At 42.1% G+C, this 16,339-nt stretch overlaps 1 pseudogene across 1 annotated transcript; it reads right to left on the bottom strand.

Annotated features, from left to right (window-relative positions):
• Positions 1-1,564: 1,564 nt before the first annotated feature.
• Positions 1,565-4,357, bottom strand: LOC148038047 (putative sugar phosphate/phosphate translocator At3g11320 pseudogene; annotated as a pseudogene). The gene is made up of 2 exons (XR_015688912.1): positions 4,136-4,357; positions 1,565-4,025 (listed from the first exon to the last, which is right to left on the bottom strand). The product of XR_015688912.1 is annotated as a putative sugar phosphate/phosphate translocator At3g11320 pseudogene (transcript).
• Positions 4,358-16,339: the final 11,982 nt, after the last annotated feature.

The raw sequence follows: 16,339 nt of genomic DNA, 5'->3' as shown, positions 1-16,339 counted from the left end.
TTACTGATTGAATTTTTTAGGCTTGACATGAAAAGTAGTACCTCACTTACAACTCATTTGAATTATATGGAAATCTTGTTGACACAACTTGCAAGAATCAACTTGAAGATGGATAAAGACATTTGCATTGGAGTGATTCTCAAGAGACTTCCACGCGAGTTTGATAATGTGTCTACCACATTAATCAACATGCCAAAGGCGAAGCTTGTGGATATCAAAGTCTCTCTCTTGAAAGAGGAAAAGAAAATCAAGAGTAAGGAAGAAACAACCATCCCAAGAGGAGACCAACAACTCCTCTATGTGAAAGGGAAGAAGAGCATAGTATGTGACTTTTGTATGAAAACTGGGCATATTGAGAAATTTTGCTATGCTAAGAAAAGGTCTCAAAGAGCATAGCTTCCTACAGTCAAAGAAGATGAAGACAACAATGAAGAAGAAGAAGAAGAACACTAAGAACAAAAGGATAGGACTCACCAATCCCTCTTTTGTAGCTCATTTTCTGATAGACTTTTTTAAGTTTAAAATGTGGACTTGTCTAATGTTCCCACCATAAGCTCCTATACTCATCATGTAACCTCTACATATTACAACCTCTACACACTTAGTGAGGCCTTGTGATAGTCTCTAGCTTTGTATGGTTGGTTCTTTCCATGTCTACACTTAGCAAGGTTTTACTCATGACAATCTCTGTATACTCATGAATGTCTTTTTTTTGTTGTGATTGAGGAGGCATGTTGAGAAATGTGCAATCACATCCACCATAGCCTCTTTGTATGGAACAAACAAGGCAAAGAAACATACTGCAAATAAAGCCTTAGACTAGGTCATGTATGCATGGTTTATTAAAACCATGGTTGGTGAATACCATGGTCACTTTTCACCTTTTTCCACCTACCAATACCACCTACTTTAAGCCTATAAAAGGTACTCATCCCAACACTCATTCCATTAGTCATTCTCATTAGTTGTACTTGCATTATGCTTGGATAATATCATTTGTTCCTCTTTGTCAATGTTTATGTCTCATTATGATTGTCTATTTGCTCATCAATGATCGTAGGTAAGGTTTTTTTTACCTTGTGTTACATGTGCATGCAAAGATGGTTATATATTGCATGTATTGTGCAAGTGATACACATGGACACACAATGACCTTCTCCCCTCCTCCTCACCACATAGTTGTCCCTTGGTAGTTTGGGTGTAGATGATAGAGGTAGAGTGTGTTCCTATTGTTCGAAACTACGAGGAAGACAAGAAACGAGAGGAAAAGAGGAGAGAAGAGAGATATGAGACACCGGAAGTGGAACCCCAAAAGTATGTCAACTGAGCACACATGATAGAAATATATAGAGGGGACTTGGTGTGCTATATATAGACAAACTATATATATAGACAGACTATATATAGCTAACACCCCCGCTCAAATAAAGGTCCCTTACTATGGATGAAAAAACCCTTGGGTGCTCAAGGAAAAAACCCACAGCTCTATATAGGTCTGCCGTTATATTAATTTTCAAAATATAAAAGTGCAAAGTTAAATTTACAAGAGCCTATTCATAGGCATGAAAGGAGCTACATCACTCGTGAATTACAACATCAACGGAGAAGGAGCTACATCACTCAGGAATTACAACAACCTATTCAGGAATTACACTCGTGAATTACAACATCAACGGAGAAGAAGCTACATCACTCCTAAATTACAACAGCCTATTCTGAGGCATCAAAAGAGCTTTATTACTCCTAAATATACAACATGTAAAATAAGGATAAGCGACATCACTTCAAAAGATAAAATCTCCAAGAAATTCTTTCAACTGAACTTGGGATGTAAGCAATATATCTGTCACATCAAAACTGAAAGAAAAACGTTACAGTGACATTAGAACAACACAAGGTCTACAGAGACGGTTCGCGACACCGCTCTATAGACCACATAACACATGTGGGGCCCCATGAACAGAATATAAATAAAACAATTTGTCATCAGCTGGAATATAGACCCTCATCAGCCAGAAAGAATATAAACGAAATAATGTGTCATCAGCTGGAATATAGACCCTCATCAGCTGGAAAGAATATAAACGAAATAATGTGTCATCAGCTGAAATATAGACCCTCATCAGCTGGAAAGAATATAAACAAAATAATGTGTCATCAGCTAATGTGTCATCAACTAGAATATAGACCCTCATCAGCAATAATGTGTCATCAGCTAGAATATAGAGGCTCATCAATGGCAAGCAAGAGCCACACCAACATTTTTCCATGTACAGATAGGATAGCTCACAAGCCAAATCAACAGTAGAGCTTGATTACAGTAGGACTCTCCTCCTTGGTGACCCTACCAAGGAGGACCACTGAATGTTCAAGTGAGCAAGAGCCCGAGCTTAGAGGCCGTTGCTGTTTCCAACCGTTCACTATTTTCCATAGACCTTTGCATGTTCTGTCCAACCTTTTGAGTCTTTTTGCTCAAAGTGGTGCTTTTTCTATTCAGTTTCCCTATCTTGGTGATTTTTCCCAATGTAGGGAGCTCATCATCGCTCCGGACAAAAACAGTAGCATGTAACAACTTGGGTGACCTGCTAGAACTTTTTCCCAAAAGCTCAGCTGGTCCCCCCATTTTCTGTGTCTCGTTAGTCTGGACAACTCCTTTTCCCTGTTCGTTAGTCCTGGCTAGAGTATTTGGGAGCTCATCATCTCTCCACTGAGCAATCTCAGCTAACTGCCTGGGTGGCTTGCCAGAACTATTGTCCAAATCCTCTGCTGGTCCCTTTGTTTTCTTAGACCCATCACAGGTTCACAAAATAAGCCATTACAGAGTTGATCAGAAGGTAAAGGACTATCCGTGAATCTTGCCTTGCCAAAGCAACTGTTATGCCTAGGACGTTAGGCTCCATAAGCAGAGTTGCTGGCAGCAGAACCACAACAGCAATTGGGGCCATGTAGAGTAGCGAGTTCATGGAGTTTAACTTTTCCCCATCAGAAGACAATAAAATGCCTTGCAGGACTGACTTGAAAGCTCGAGCAGCAGTGGCTGCAACGCACATGATAAAGCCATACAGATGGAAGCTGGGCTCACCCCCACTAGCAATTACAACACCACCAACCACTGGCACCAGCGTTGCATAAGTTAGCCAAGCCTACCTTCTTAGAGTCACCAAATACGCAAAAACTGTAGTGAAGAATGGTGTTGTTGCTCCCACATGAAACAGGTAGATACCTTAACGAGATGTTGCTGCTCACCACAGACGCACAGAAGACAACACTGAGGGCGGAGATTTTGAAGAACTGCACACTAGATCGGATCGATTGCATGGGCACCATTTTAAGCCAAGCGAGGGCTATGTAGCTAAGGAGTGCACAAGCAGTCATGTGGCACATGGTGAGGAAGATGGGCACCATTTTAAGCCAGGTGATGGCTATGTAGCTGAGAAGTGCACAAGCAGTCATGTGGCACATGGTGAGGAAGATGGGCACCATTTTAAGCCAGGTGATGGCTATGTAGCTGAGAAGTGCACAAGCAGTCATGTGGCACATGGTGAGGAAGATGGGGAACTTGAAGCCGAAATTGGAGAGCAGGTACTTATTGAGGAGGAGGACGCCAATGTTGGAGCGATACCATGCTCCGATCAACCCTACGATGAAGAGCTTGCCCGACAGTTTGGTGCTGGCTGGTTGGGGCAGGCCGTGTGGGAGAAGGCCGCCATTGCTGGCTCCTTTCTTTTCCTTCCCCTGGGAGACGACGCCTGACATCAACATCGTGATGCGAGGCTAGGGTCGATGTGGGAGAAGGCTGCCGTTGCTGGCTCCTTTCTTTTCCTTCCCCTAGGAGACGGCGCCTGACATCAACATCGTGATGCGAGGCTAGGGTCGGCCGCAGGGAAGGGTTTAGGGTTTGCTAAAGCCCAGCCTGGTCCTCCCTGCGCCCTGCGTCCTGAAGACAGCACCCTGCGCACTGAAGAAAGCACCCCGACCGCGGATCCCTTGCCACGCAAGATGAGCAGATGGCGAGTGACGTAGCGCTGCAGGAACAAAGGTTGCGTGACCTGGAGGGCCAACTATAGCGATGGCGGGATCGAGGTCTCAAGGGAACGTAGGAATGATGGAGAGAAGGGAGCAACAGTGGACCTACCTCCCACGAAGCATGTGCTTCTCCCTGAGGTCGTTGTGGTACGGGTGGAATCCCACAACCCGCACAAGCAGGCGTCGCGCATGCCCTTCATGGAGAGCACCCATTCTTTCTCCTCCAGCTCGGGCATATTTGTGCGCTCTAATACCATGTTCAAAACTGCGAGGAAAACGAGAAACGAGAGGAAGAGAGTAGAGAAGAGAGATATGAGACACCGGAAGTGAAACCCCCAGAAGTGTGTCAACTGAGCATACATGATAGGAATATATAGAGGGGACTTGGGACACTATATATAGACAGACTATATATAGCTAACACCTATGTGGCATTGTGTGTCACCTTGCATTAACACAAGGCAAAGGAGGATGATGTGACATGTCTTCTAAAGCGTGCCCTCATCACTACATGTTTGTGAGTGTGTGTTTTTGTTGTGTGAGGTGATGTGTGTTTTTCTTGTGCTTATTTGGTATCTACATGTGTGTATGGTGATGTGACATACGTGTGATGTGTCTGCCTATGTTTTTAGGTGCAATGACATGTTTCCCAGTGGTATGCAAGAGACACGTAGAGGCATGCACTAACCCTATGACACCTCATATTCCTCCCCTCTTAGTGGATTGGATCTAGGGTCATGACATGGAAAAGGTTGCCTCATTGTCCTCTTGCCTTCTCTTCGTAAGTGAGTGATTGACTGTTTATGTGTCATGAGGCTATGTTTATGGGGTTGTGCAAGTAATGTGTGTAGGTGTATCACACTATGAACTCTCCTTCTATTACCCTTCCCATAATCATCTTTGCTAAACATATTGAATGAGGAAGGTGATCAAGTGAGGAGGTTTCACAAATAGACATTGTGAGTGTGTGCTAAGGTGCGTGTCACATTGCTTGTGTCTCTCTGTGCATGGATGTGTGTTGATGTGTGTGCAATCTGTGGAGGTGTGTGACATACCAAGGTGCCTCATGTGTATCTCCTCCCATAATCATCACCACAAATACTAGTCGGCTATGTGAGAGGTAGCCATTAGTGCTTGGCTTGAAACACTTGAACAATAAGCGATCTGTGGGTCTCGGTGGTTGAGGGTGAGCTCGGTTGCCTCTATATCTAGCCTCTACATCTAACAAGAAAAAAATAGTTCCGACTAGCGTACCTAGTAGATGAGGACATATCCCTAATTGAAGTGGGTAAAACAACGGATGCCCTAGTTAGAGGGAAGAGATAAGGCCTAGATGGTTTGCCAAATGAATTCTTCAAAGAATTCAAGGACTCCCTCATTACCACTCTCCTTAGAGTATGGAAGGAATCCCTAAGATTTTGAGTTCTACCACATATTATCAATGTAGGGGTTGTCAAATTGATCCATAAAAGAGATGAAAATGAACTTCTATCGAATTGGAGACCCATTACATATCTGGTCTCTCCATACTAAATATATACTAAGGCGTTGGCTAGTAGACTATGATATGGTTTGGAATCGTGGGTAAGAAAAGAACAAAAAGGATTCATTAAGCAGAGATACATTCTAGATTCTATCATTGCACTCTAGGAAGGCATAGAATATGCACACAAAGCCAACCAAATTTTATCTTCTTTAAAATAGACTTTAATAAAGCCTATGATAGCTTTGACTAGGACTTCATCATGCAATCCTTTCAAGACATGGAACTAGATAGGAAATTCATAAAGTATGTCTACACCCTGTTTGGTGGTAATGCCTCCAGCAAGATAACCATTAATATTGAAATGAATAAGTCCTTACCTCTAAGGAGGTCTATTAGAAAAGGATGGCATATGGCCCCTCTACTCTTTATCATTGCTTTACTGATGCACTTGGAAGCTGAGATAGAAAAAGGGAATATCAGAGGTATTAAACTCCCAAAAAATAAGGACATGGTGCTCAATTAGCTTGTAGATGTGACACCAATGGATCACTCAATAATGACCTAGTGTCACTAGTGGCTTTCTAGAGTTGCCTGCAGACATTGTAAAAAGCTTAAGCGTCTCTTATTAATCCAGCCTAGATATGAATTAAATCTCTCATTGGTTACCCTCCTAGATGGCTGATAGAGGTACACTGTAAGGAGATTGAAATCGACAAAGTCTTCAAACAATTGGGCATCCCTATGGGTTTTGATATCACCACAAAATGAGGCTGGGAATGGGTATTTGAGAAGATTAGGAAAAACCAAGAAAGGTGGAAAGGAATGCAATTGAATTTGGTAGGTAGATGCGATTCTAAAGCACATAATCATCCCTTCCACCATATACTTGCTCGCTTGCTAGTAACCCTCAAATGCCACTATGAAACAACATAAGAAAGTTGGAAGGAATTTCTGATGGAGTAGCGATGGAGGAGAAAGTTTTAAAGTCCCAAAAGTCTCTTGGACGATATGCACCACCCCAAAAGAACTAGGCGGTTTGGGTCTTTCCAACCTATAAATCGTGAAAACTAAACTTGCCGCAAAATGGGTAGCTAGGAATATAAGCACGAGAGAGGAGGATTTGATTACTTTATTGTATGGTGCTACCAAGAATTTCCACATGGATGGCTGTCCAAAATGGAAAAATCTAGATCCATTAATGACTATTATAATTAGTCCTATGCAATTGAAACTCAAGGATAGCTTAGCTTTGACCAGAGGACCATGGGAGACCTCATTCAAATACAAAAAGTGGTACTCTACCCCAATCCAAATCAAACTCTCCCCTGGTGTGCCTTAGACTTAGTATGGTTTAGTTTCTTCGAAAAGCCAATCATACAATATGATACTTGAAAGGCTTACAAACTCTATAGAAAAGGTATCAAAGGGGGGACTTATGGGGCTTTGAAATCGAAATTTGGAAGATTAAAGAGCAACTGGGGTAGTTGTTTCAACTAAAGTAGCTAGAAGTGTAACTTCTAATAGAAAGTCTAAGGCCACGGGGTCCCCATCTCTCATTAACCATTAATCTCGGCTAGCCTTTTCAATCATAGAGAAGTTTGCTTAGTGGGAGACAAACATCTTCTCCCCCTACTTGACTTTATCAATAGTAACTCACCTTTGTGCAATAAACTCAATGAAAGATGGCATATTCAATGGAGGCTACAAGAATGGATTTACAGATTCATCAATTTGTGGTCCCAAGCTGTACAATGTAAAAAGTCACATGTGATGTGGCTGGTAACATTCAAAAGTCTTTGGACTAAAGAAAGAGCTTTGAAGGTTGGAATAGGAAAAGACATTTTCCAAAGATGCAACAAACATGTAGAAACTATGCCCCACATCTTTATGAATTGTGCATAGAATACACCTTTTTTAATTATAATTTTATGCTTCCAACGAAAAAGAAAAGAAAGAGTCCCATTTAACAGCATCCGGATAAACGCATTGAGAACATTATTGCATCAAATGCAACGCCTGAGTGAAACTGCAGGCCGCACGGCATCTAATGAATACTCGTTTCCCTGCCTGCGGTCTCGACTCTGTACAAGTAGATTCGTTTTGCGTGGTCCGTGGTATCCAAGGCAAGTCTTCATCAGCTCGGCCTGGTCTGTTGTTGAAAAGGCTCTTTGTTTCGAAGGAATAGGCTTTCAACAAAAGTTAATTAAGCGGCCAAATCGGCAAGCAGCCGATCGTATGCAACCAAAGGCTGAGGATATCCAGAGGTAGATTCTGCGAGACTCACACTACGGTAGTACGGTGATGTGCAGGATGAGCAATGCCATGAGTGCACTCTTACTAGCAGTTTATATGTGCATCATTAAGGGCGCGCCGGGAGGCGGGGTGGGCATGCAGAGCAGCAGTAGACATGGTGATAGTAAAAGTGGTAGAAGAAATAATATGTCGATAAGCCTAGGCGTGAACCACGTGCTCGCGACCCACACTCCCCTTTTCGACACCCCGGCTACGACGACCCCTGCGTGTGGGAGCGCCGCGTGCATCGCCTCAACACTAGCCTTAGTAGCCGACGAAGGCAGTACCGGAAACAGCTCAGGGTTAACCAGGAAAAGATAGGTTAATCAGAAAATATTTATACTTCTGTTTTAACGCGGTTCCTATTATGTGATTGGGTGAAAGATACACAAGTTGGGAAGAGTTGCCCGCGTATTGTGGTTAAATTAGCACAAAAATTAACGTTTTTGGAATCAGGTGGTATTTCCAGCTGTTGCAGACTCCTCCGTATGCTTTTATCACCACAAACTTTTTCAGCTATTGCAGATCCAATCAAGTGGTAGCTACGCAGAGTATTACGTGCGCTTGACTGTGGGCGGCTCTTCACAACCTGCTCTGAGCCAAGCCTGCTTTTTGACGTTCATGGATGCCCTTCATGAGTATTTTAGGGGACGTTCTAAGATCATCGTTGCCCTCCATTGTGACGTGGAAGAAAAAAAACCCCCTTCAAAATTTAATTTTTCAAAAATTTAAGGATAAATTAGTGCAATTGTGTAGCCAAAGGTATCTGTAGATTCTAATTCCCGACATCTCAATCACTTAAAAAGTCAAGCTCTAAAACTATTATAGGTAACTACAACTAGTACTTAAGACTTAGAATATCAAAATATACAAGGTAATCAATCACTTTGACATGCCATTAGAAACCACAAAAGAAAAAAGACTCACTAAAGAATGAAGATACCCAACATCATACAACTTGCATTTCTCAAACATCATATATCATGCGTTCTTTAGCATCTTGCCAAATCTCAAAAACTCGATCCCATTCCACATCATCTAGTTTTGGTCCTGTAAGTGCAACACGCATGAGAGCATCCAATGTTTTGATCGACATTGATGTTCTTCTTGCATCCTTAATCATATTTTGTCGTGAGAAACCTCTTTCACATGCCACAATGCTTGCTGGAATAACAATAGTAGCTTGCCATAGCTTCATTATATTAGGAAAGCTTTCTTGCCATTCTTTCATTAATGAAAATGCTCTCCATGCTTCTTTCATTGTAAACCCTTCACAAGTCAAGCGAAGAGTCTCAGTAAACATAAACAACTCTCGTTCACAAGCTTTTCTATCAACCAAGGGATGTAATGGCTCATCTCCTTCCTCACATGGTTGAAGATGTTGTATCAACTTATCAAGCCATCTCTTAGCATTCTTCTCTCTAATTTCATCATCTTGAGCATAAAAGCACGGGCTAAAAAGCTTTACAGCATTAAAGAGTGGAAGATCAGGAAAACGAGCATTTAGACTATCTATCAAACATTGCACATAGTCCATTGCTAGTTGCATGCAAGATTTCAAAGTACCATCAATGTGTGGCCTTATCATTGGAGTGTCTTGCTTTGCAACATCATTTTTCTTCCCATTAGATGCATCATCTTTATCTTTACCTTTAGGAAGTGGTCTATATATCAGGTCATGTCTATGTATATAGCCATCCTTATCAACCATTTCCAAGTATCCTTTTTTAGAGCATTCCAAGAACTTAGATAAGTATGTGGTATCTTCTGCAAAATACATGGGTCTAAAAAAGCAATGCTTGAGCTTTGATATAACCACATCAATAGCACTTCCAATGGATGTTAGATCCACCATTTCTTCTTGAAATTTTAGACTCAAGAAATTCAATTCTTTTAAGATATCGGCCATCATATGAATGCAAAACTGCACAACAAAATGCCTTGCTTTATTGTACCAATCCATCAACTTTTCATTTTTCCAAGTTGTCAAGATAGCAGGCATTAAGACAACAAGTCTTTCCATGACTTGTCCACGTGAAAGCCATCTAACTGCATGAATTTGTAACGGCCGATGTGCATCTAATTGCATAATCTCTAAAAGTGACATCAATTCATTGTTTCTTTTAGATGAGTTATTGATCCATGAGTATACTTTGTTTGCTAGCTTCTCGATAAATAGAAGCTCTGGAAATATTTTGCAAGCATCTCCAGCAGCCAAAGCTTCTCGATGTGCAATACAATGCACTGCTATTAAATTTGGCAAGTCTTTTCTAAGTAGCCCAACAACCGCTGTCTCATGTCCAACCATACATGATGCCCCATCAGTGCCAAGCTAACCATTCTTTGCTTCGATAGACCTCTTGCATCAAGAAACCGCATCAAAGCATCATAGATGGTCTTTCCTTTTCCATCTGTTAGTGTCATAATACCCATAAAACTTGATTGCTTACATCCCACACCTTTGCATGCAAGATAAGTACCATATACTATCAAATGCATCTCAAGTCCTCTATCTGTACTCTCATCCAACATCACTGAGAAATATGGAGATTCTAGCATCGATACAATCTACATTTCCAACAAGTGACTTGACATTGCCAAAAGGAACTCAATGCCTATGTATCGACTTGTATAAGAAGAGTACTCTGTAGTCCTTGGCATATTTGGAACATTTAGAGACATAGCCAAGTCACAAAGATCTTCAAATGAGGCTATTGAGTTGTCCTTCTTGGCAACGTAATACATTAATTTCATGGTAGTGATGATCCTTGCCTTATTTGCATCATCTATTGATGCAATGTATACTGGAATTGGCTTTGCTTTCTTTTCCACTGCACAAGTGTACTTGGCCATTGCCATCTTATGGCCACTAGACAAAGCATGTACCTTGATTGCATCATGTTGCATAGTGATACATCCATCTCCTATACCCCATGGACCAGATACTTTGTACATTTCGCACCATTCACATTTCATAACTCCTTTTTCACCATCCCGCAAAACATATTTGAGCCAAGGAAACTTTTCTTTCCATTGGGCTCTGAATTTTCTGATTGAACCTTGTTTTTGCTCTCCTTCGGCATTTGAAGCATTACTTGCATTTCCCAAAGAAGGTTCCCCTTCCAAGCCATGCATATTACTTGCATTTTGTGTGGAAGACGACCCTTCCAAGCCATGCATATCTAAATCCTCTTGGAAATCATCATTAAGATCAAAATCAAGAGGACAAGTAGTAGCTTCCTCAAGAGCCGGAGAGGGAACTACCAAACATTGCTTTCAAAGTCTTTTGCCTCTTCATTTTTTTGGGTGCCATTGAGAATCTATACTAAAACACATACATTATAAAGCATCAATTTGCATGAACTATTATTATAATGCTTAAAAAAATCAGCAATGAAGATTAGATCTCATACCTTGATCTCAAAAGTAAGAATATCGAATGGTCAAAGCCCTTTGAGATTATAGATCACCTTCTTTCTACAAAGTCACTATCCGCAAAAGCACACCCTCAATATCCAATGGAAAGTCCTATAAGATGAAGACCACATCAAATTTAGATACACTTGTGTTTACAACCTCTCTATTCATTACAATTTACGATCAATATAATAAATTAATGTAAATTGTATTAGGCTCATTAAAAATTAAAACTATGGACCACGACCATTGTTGGTCCTTGATCAATATCCCAGTATTTGATCTCTAATTACCAGTTAGCAGCTGGTCTACAATATAGAGTCCTACAGACTCCAGAGTCGCTATATTTAGCTTGTGTGTGTGGGTGTGACGCCCGCGCGCGCTTGTATGCAGAAAAACGCACACACACACACACACACACACACACACACACACTCTCTCTCTCTCTCTCTCTCTCTCTCTCTCTCTCTCTCTCTCTCTCTCTCTCTCTCTCTCTCTCTCTCTCTCTCTCTCTCTCTCTCTCTCTCTCTCTCTCTCTCTCGTCACGACTCACGCGTGTCTAGTCTGTGAGCACTGAGACTCCTGAAGGCTGAGAGTCGAGACTCATGGTGTTTCCTTTTCGTTGCGGTAGAGAGGTCTTTTCTTCTCTGACGAGAGCCGGTCAAATTGGCAGGCAGGGCTGTAGATTGTGGCAAAAGAGTGTAAGAGCATATATGGAGCCTAGCCTGTGTATGGTGGCAGAGAAATACACGCTGCAGGCGTTGCCAAGAAATGCGAGACAAAACCGCAAGCAAAGATAGACAGACATAATACAAGGCTTGAGACTCGAGAGTGTTACAAGCCTTCGAAGTTAGTTCGAACTTCGAACTTCCCCCTGGGCCCCTCGTAATTCTCCCCCTCCAGTGTTGACTATTGCAACTTGCAAGTTGCGATTCTGCGAACTGGTGGGGCCGTGAAACTGGCGCATCATGTATGGCGCCTGAAAATTTGGAGTCTGGGACGACTCTGGGTCCTGGCCCCTGGGATTTGGGAATATGTGGAGTCTGGACATGGCCGTTGCCAGTCAGTCGCGATTCGCTGGACTTTGGAGCCTGGTAGGCTCGCGACTCACTGGAGCCTCCACAAACCCTACGCCTGCAGGGCCGCAGGCTACCGAGCTATCGCAATAGTGATGTAGCTTGAGCCTTGCATTGCCCCGACCTGTCCAGTGTCCAGTGTGACATGTCGCCTCCAGGCTCCCCCTTCTTCCCCATCCGCGACCTGTCGCCTGAGGCCTCCCCCTTCTTCCCCATCCTTTACAAGGAATCAGGAGACTCGAGAGAAATGTAATAGGCTCATGAGTCATGAGTCATGACTCCATCACAGCACAGGGACCAGGCACAGGGTATCAATCAGTCACCATTAATCGAGGTCCAAGAGGCTATCTAGTTTGAACTTCGTAATGTGGCATGATGCATCGTTTAACAAAAGTGAACTTGCAGGACTGAGCATACCTTATATGAGGTAGACAGCGGCTAGTCTCGAGTCACTCTTGACTCTCCAGACTCCATAGTCCAGACTCCAGACTTCGAAGGCTCACTGTTCACTACTCCAGACTCCAGAGTCCAATCTGCAGGTCACGACTCACCAGGTGTACCGTGCTTGTACTTCAATCACGATTTGTGAGGTTGGAAGTTGGAACCCTAACTTCTAAGAATCAGAAGTTAGAACAATGGGCAATGGGCATTGGGCATTAGGGCCTAGGCAATGGACAATGGGCATTGGGCACCGGGCAGTGGGCGCCGGAAGTTATTTAGTAACTTGTATCAAATTCAACTTGTAGTTTTTAACTCTACCCGTCAAAATGACGCCCATGTGAAATATATACACTTCAATGGTGACGGTCATATTAAAATCATGAAAGTAAAATACGTGCTATGGACCCAAAAACGTGCATGACGCCCTTCAAAAAGTAGGTTCTCATGGTTGTAGACACTAGCAGCGACTTGTCTTGGATCCAGTGCAAGCCTTGCGACACTTGCTACCCATAATACTACCCGGTCTTCAATCCGAGCAATTCTGGTACCTTAGCTCGCCTAGCCCGAGGCAATCAGTTCTGTGATGACGTACATGCTGTACCTGGGATTGGTTAGGGCGCCAATGCTGCCTCTTGCGATTACCACCTTGGCAATGCAGATGGAACAGCCTCTACGGGACTGATTGTGCATAACCAGGTATATTATAAAGTCATCTAGGCTAGCATTAAAATGTCCCTCCCCTTCCCTTCAACCGGGGACCTACAGAATACTGGCTCTTTCAACCATACAAGACATGATGGAGGAGTAGAGAAATCTAACATTTTAGAAGAATAACACCAATGGACCTACAGAAAGCTTGTCCATAGAGTTAATAGAAAAGCAGCACTAAGAACATCTGAAATTAACAAAGCAATGCAACATTTGGGGAGACAAAGAGGAAAGGAATTGTGGGAGAATTCTAACGCAACAATGAGATATACTATGTGGTAACAAACTATACAAAGATAAGAAAACTCTTGGATACCCATACACAATAGTTTCTCATAAGCCAATATACAATGAAATAAATACAAGAGGAGTTTTGGAGAGATCTTGACACAAAGAAACACAAAGAGACACAAAGCCAAATAGTTTCTCTACTCCTCCATCATGTCTCAGGTCTCTTCTTTGCTTCTTCAGCTCCTCTTCACCCCTGGACAACTCAGAATCAGTGTATGACTTCATTTTTCAACTCCATCCTAATCAGTCAAAGCTTGTGGCAGCCATAGCCTGCCTCCTTTGAGCCTTTGGATCTCTTCATAGAGACCATTTCAGCTCACGACGTCTTCTGGAGATCTCTTCATCACCTCAGGGCGCAGCTCTCTGGCACTTTAAATAGTAACATTGATGATCCTTGGCTTCAGCATTGCTGAAATTGATTGCATTGTCCTGAACTGCGCTTCTGACTGGTCGTACAGTCCACGTGCTTTGCCTGCGTCACGATGTCAGACAAGAGCATAGGGCTTTCAAAGCTTGACAACTAAGGCACCTTCCCACCAAAGATCTCATCAAGATATTGCTGCATCGGGCTGCTGCAAAGAAAAAACCAGTGGCTACAGTAAACCCTAAAGTTGAGAAGCCATAGCTTTTGAGCTCAAGCTCAAAACCACTTCATTTTTCTAACTATTCTTAGTCAATTGGAGTTCTTGCCACTTGATTCAGAGTTCTTACTCAGTAATCAGCACACATTTGGGCAAAAAATCACTAAAGAGGAAAGATCTTGCAGACTTGAAGCAAGCAACAAAGCTTAACATCAAGTTCAATCATAGTACCTACATAGTGTGTTTTCACACTACCATTGTTTGTGTCTTTTGACACATTAAAAATCAACTCTACTACTGAAAATTTTCGGAAGATTGATTCTCGATGGAAATGATGAAGACTAAGGTTTAAAAGATCTTGAAGGATCATTTGAAAGGTTGAAGATTCAAGGACATAGTGTCCATTGACACTCACCTAGTGCTTCTTGGCACTTATACTTAACTCCTCTGCTGCTAAAATCTAGTGTTGATTTGTTGTTGCTCCAGCCTTCTAACATGGGAAAAGATTCTCCAACTGCTCGCTTCAAAGGAGTCGGGTTTCACACCTGACAGACCCACATCAAACTTATCCTAATGAAGAAGGGTCTCTGGGCCATTACTAATGGACAAGAGAAGAAGCCCCGAGATGTTCCCCTAGTAGCTGCCTAACAGAAAGCTGATGACAAAGCACAGGCCATTATCAAACTGGAGCTAGATGACAGCTATATCCACCATGTGGATAACGGTGAGACTTCACAAGATACGTGGAAGAGACTTGACACTTTGTTCCGTGCACAGTCTAAATCATCAAAGTATGGTCTCCTGATTGAGTTTTTCAGGCTGAAAATGAAGTCCATCACATCACTTGCCACACATCTAAATTACATGGAAGGACTTCTAACCCAACTTGCAGGAATCAACATTAAAATGGAAGAAGATGCTTGCATCGGTGTTCTACTTAAGAGTTTGTCTCCTGAATACAATAATGTATCAACAACTCTAATTAATATGCCAAACCCTGAACTTGTTGATATCAAAGCATCACTGTTAGAGGAGGAAAAGAAGATAAAAACTAAGGAAGAACCAAGTACCTCTAGAGATGAACATGCATTATATGTTGGCAACAGGTACAAAGGCAAGAAGGATCAGCTCTTCTGTGACTTCTGCAAAAGGACTGGACACACCGAGAAGTTTTGCCATGCCAGAAAGAGGTCCCAAAAGGCCTATCTAATTGCGGTCAAAGAAGAAGAAGAAAACAGAGCAAAGGAAGAAGAAGAAGAGAAAGAAGAAGACCACCAGGAGAAGGACGAAACCTCATCAGTCCTTCTATTCAGATAGGCGTTTTTAGTTTTGTATTTCCTAGCCCTAATGCCTCAGACATAAACTTGTAAACTCTTCAATTAGCCTTGTACTACAGCCTCTATACACTTTGTGAGGCCCCTGCTACAGCCTCTGAATATCCATCATGTTTGTGGTACCCACACTTAGCCTTTCTGCAATAGCCTCTGGATTTTTTTCATGTTTATGGTGTGCCCACACTTTGCAGGTGTTGCTTTCACTATAGCCTCTATACGCTTTGTACTTCTAGTTGTGATTGAGGAGGCGTGTTGAGATATTTGCAATTACACCTACTTCAGTCCCTTTGTGAGGAGCAGTGAGGGCTTAGGACCAGAATCTCATATGCACACTAGGAGAAAGTACCACCACTAAATTCCTATAAAGCATTGTACTTGCACTCCTTTTCAAATGCAATGATAGTACTCTTTTCTTTCCAGTGAAGTGTCATGTCACTGTCAATATACAAGATTGTGTTTATGAGTCCAAGTCTCAATCTTGGAACCTAATTCACTTGTGTAACAATTTGTCCTAGTTAGGGATAATGTCTTTATGAGTTTCTTTTTCCTCTTTCAACCTCCACAGCTTCCGCATTTGCCATACTCTAGATTTCTTGTATTTAACATGGCACAAACTTTAAATTTCTCGACTTCAAAATTTGAGTAGTTCTCTGTATTAACATCTTGTACCAAAGGAGAAATTATAAA

The sequence above is a fragment of the Lygodium microphyllum genome, chromosome 3 (assembly GCF_053477565.2).
Source record: "Lygodium microphyllum isolate KBCC chromosome 3, Lygodium_microphyllum_v1.1.10, whole genome shotgun sequence".
NCBI classification, from domain to species: Eukaryota; Viridiplantae; Streptophyta; class Polypodiopsida; order Schizaeales; family Lygodiaceae; genus Lygodium; species Lygodium microphyllum.
This window is presented reverse-complemented; position numbering and strand designations above follow the sequence as displayed.